We start from the raw sequence: 4,006 nt of genomic DNA, 5'->3' as shown, positions 1-4,006 counted from the left end.
GTGCCTGGCACATAGCAAGTACTATGTAAGTGTTAAAATAACAACTATTATTACAGTATCACTATTTTAAAACTTTGAACTCTCTGTGTGCTTTCAGAAACATCATTTTCATTCATGCTCCAAGTGAGAAACATAACCATAGGGAAACTTAAAGAGAAGACTAAGGTAATCCATAACTCAGAGCTCTATATATATGAACACATCAAAGGTAAATTATCCCCATTTATAGAGGAGGAAACTGAGGCAGAGAAAGATTAAATTTGCTCAAAATCACACAGTTAATGAGTAGCAGAGCTAGGATCTGAATCCCAGCAGTCTGGTTCCAGAGTTGAGAATATTATACTGTTTCTCAGTAAGTACATATCCATCTACATAAATCTGTTTGACTGATGGTATATATCCATAGGCATTTTTCAAACTGTGACTAAAATTAAGAGATAAATGGGTTCAAAAAGGGAATGATAATACATAACGCTAATACTAATAATTATAATAGATGACACTTATATAGTGCTATGTGTCATGCACTAAGTTCGTTATAAAGGTTGAGTCACTTAATCCTTACAACAGTCCTGTAAAAGTATGATTATGTCATCAATTCTAATAAGCACATTTTTTTTCACATTTTAACATCTCTGAAATTAAGAGGATTTTTACAAGTGATAGTATATGTTAGTTAACAGCAGTGTCTTTACTTCCTTAGGTGGTACATAAATAATGTTATATCTTATAATCAATGGCATCTTAGATTCTATGTAGTAAAGTATTACCTCCATTTTACAGACGAAGAACCTGGGCATTGAGAGGTTAAATAACTTGCCCAAGGTACACAAGTACTAAATGAAGGCACCCAAGCAATCTGGATCCAGGATCTGAGCTCTTAAGCAATTTATCATCTTCTCTACATTATTTCCTTTCCTTCTCACAGAATTTAGATCTGTAAGGGCACTCCAGATCCAGAACCCTCATGTAGTAGGAACTAAATGGAAAAGCAGATCTCTCCATGAATAACCATCTAACTGGCTGTGTCTCCTCATGAATGTCTAGGTTTTCCAAACTACTTTCAAATATTATGTGCTTATTGTTGCTTTGTGTATATGTGCAGGGGGTAGGAGAGAGGCAAAGATTGAGAGAGAGGATATAAAATAATTTCCCTAAATAAGAATATCCTCTCCAAATAATCGTATGCGAATAGTAGCCCTTAGAAAATAGAGTAATTTGGGGCACTCCATAGGATCTAAAAGCTTTCCTGATCCTTACACAGAAACAGCAGAAAATCCAGGCCTGTTCAGACTTAAAATTTGTGTCAGCTATAGGTAGAACCATCAATATCAACAGTTTTATAGTATTTGATGTGAACTCTGGTTTTGTTCACCAAAGAAACAATCCTCGAAAGTGATATGCCTGTTCCAGGTGGTTAGAGCCATATATTACTGATGGAATTTCAGAGTTCAATTAAGTCCCAACAATTATGGCATATTTTTAAGATCATACAAGTTTGACAGGAGCTAAACTAGAGAGTAAGAATACTCAGAAACAACATAAAAGCTTTTCTAAAATTGAAAAGGAACAAAATTTTCTATTCCCAGTGAGCAGAATCATTAATTTCCAAGTTCATGACAGTGCCAAAAATAGCTGGCAGGGGGGAGTGAAAATGGCTCTGTGCCAAAATAAAAACTGGGCTTAGAACATTGCAAAGCATCAATTGATTTTGCCATTCCCACCATACCAGGAGGACATTTTAAAGTCCAAAAGGTAGGTCACAGAGAATGGCCGAGCCAACCAATAACTTATTTCTTTAAAAAGGTAGCAATAATATGTGATAACGGTCAGTATGCTGGAGCTTAAAGTTTCAGGGAAATTAAGGAAAATACTAATCCCAACCCCCAAACTCCGTGTCTTAAAAAAAAAAACAAAAAAACCTGAAGACTGGCTGAAAGTTTTTTCATTTGGTTTCACCCTGCTTCTGGAGTGACAAAAGCAGCGAAAGATTTCCAGCAAAAGCTCACTCAAAACATCAACTCTACCACATCTACCATATATTTATAAAAAAGCAAATATCAAAAGAAAAAATGAGTAAAAGATTAATAAGATTGTTCAGTCCATTAAGGGCTTTTTATCATTTGGGCCTAGAAATGTTAGACTTACCTGAACTCTAGGAAGCAAGAAGTCTGAAGTTATTTTCTCCTTTACGGAACAGTAAGGCATCATTAGAGCAGGTTCACCTCTAAGTACTCAATGTTCTAAACTCTGAATTCAGATTATAATTCTTGGAAATATTTTTGTTACATCTTTTCCCTTCATCTCTATTATTTCTCAATCCCTCAATATAAACTCTATAGATGCTGGAACTCTGGTTCTACTTCATCTGCATAAGGAAGCTGAGTTAGATAATTACTCTTCTAGGTCCCTTTCCAGCTCTAACATTCTAACAACAACTGGGCAGTAAAAACGAATATCTACTAAAACATAGGAAAGAAAAAGAAAAAAAACAAACAAACCGGCAGTATTCACTTCAGTAGGAAAATGGCATTAATTGTGCTTTGGACATGGTGGATCCCCTCTTTGAAGACACATTTCATCCTTAAAGAACAAATACTAAACAGGCTCTTAACTACTATATCCAAGTGGTAGAAATAGCAACCCCTGCCTTTTGCTTTCCCAACTTCAAACTTCTTTAAATTGAAAATTTCTTCCAACGTTGTAAAGCTTTATTTCACTGGCTCCTAGAGTAAGCTCAGGTTAGGATCACTTAACAGCACAAATCATTCTCTGGTTATTGTCACAAACATTCTTCTTTCTTTCTTCCTATCTTAGAGGCATCAAACCTACTTACTTACCAGATCAGAGATGTTACATAAAGTCTAACTTCCGACATCTGTGGCTTAGGTGAAACTGTAGTTTCACTGTCGGAGGAAATTAAGATTATTTGTTTGTCTAGGATAAACTGAAGATATGCTTTCCTTTTCTAGACCTTGTCCTTCCATAAATAACAAAGTGATTCAGCTTGAAATAAAGGCTGACTAGTTTGTTCAGAATGGAAAAGCATTGAGCTTATAAGTATAGCAAACCTTTGTCCCTAAAACTCAAGCCCCAAAGACTGCAGCTTTTCTTGGAGTCAGTCTACATTTACAGTGTGCCAGAGAATAGAGTATATTATTTCCATTGCCTGAATCATTTAGCCGTGCCCACGGCCAACAGAGATAGCAGGGTGGCAAATTTATGTCAACTGGATAATATTTTGGCACGTTTATGAAAATAACCAGAGAATGATTTGTGCTGTTAAGTGATCCTAACCTGAGCTTGCTCTGGGTGCCAGTGAAATAAAGCTTTACAATGTTGGAAGAAATTTTCAATTTAAAGAAGTCTGAAGTTGGGAAAGCAAAAGGCAGGCATTGCTATTTCTACCACTTGGCTATAGTAGTTAGAGCCTGTTTACTATTTGTTCTTTAAGTTACATTGCAAGAAAAAGCAATGTAAATTAAAAAGGAGGGTAAGAAGGCTAGCTCTGGAGCCAGAATGCATCACCAACCAAGAGGATTTCACAGAGGTTTTTTGAAAGACAAGAGGGTCAGGACTTAATGGACTCTAATATGGCAACAAAGCAACACAAAAGAAGCTTAAGAGGACTGCTATAGATAAAACTAGTGATAAAGAAAGAATGCCTGAGCTGCCATTCCATCTGCCTTAGGCTCATAATCACGTATTACTACCACACAATAGAACACTCATATTAAATCCTATACATAGTCAAACTCTGGATACTAAACCTCAGCACTCACAGTACTTACTCAGTAACCTACAGAATGAACTCCTGTTTTTAAAGGGTAAACTTAGCTCCACTTAAAATTACTCTTATATTACAGGTCACTAAAAAAATAAGGAAGAGGTATACATGTTACCATAAAATTCAAACTAAATCAATACTTATTCTGAGTTTAGCCATTATTGAGTCTTTCTCTAAGACTATGTATTTTTAAAAACGTGAAAATAAATCCAAAAACAA

At 35.5% G+C, this 4,006-nt stretch overlaps 1 protein-coding gene across 1 annotated transcript in view; it reads right to left on the bottom strand.

The window, feature by feature from the left end:
* Nucleotides 1–4,006, bottom strand: part of LOC105810573 (homeodomain-interacting protein kinase 1-like) — a 66,708-nt gene that overhangs the window by 38,426 nt on the left and 24,276 nt on the right. The window lies entirely within an intron of this gene.

This window comes from Propithecus coquereli, unplaced genomic scaffold, assembly GCF_000956105.1.
Source record: "Propithecus coquereli isolate 6110/MARCELLA unplaced genomic scaffold, Pcoq_1.0 Scaffold215, whole genome shotgun sequence".
NCBI classification, from domain to species: Eukaryota; Metazoa; Chordata; class Mammalia; order Primates; family Indriidae; genus Propithecus; species Propithecus coquereli.
Note: the sequence above shows the minus strand (reverse complement) of the source record. Positions and strands in the feature narration are given on the sequence as shown.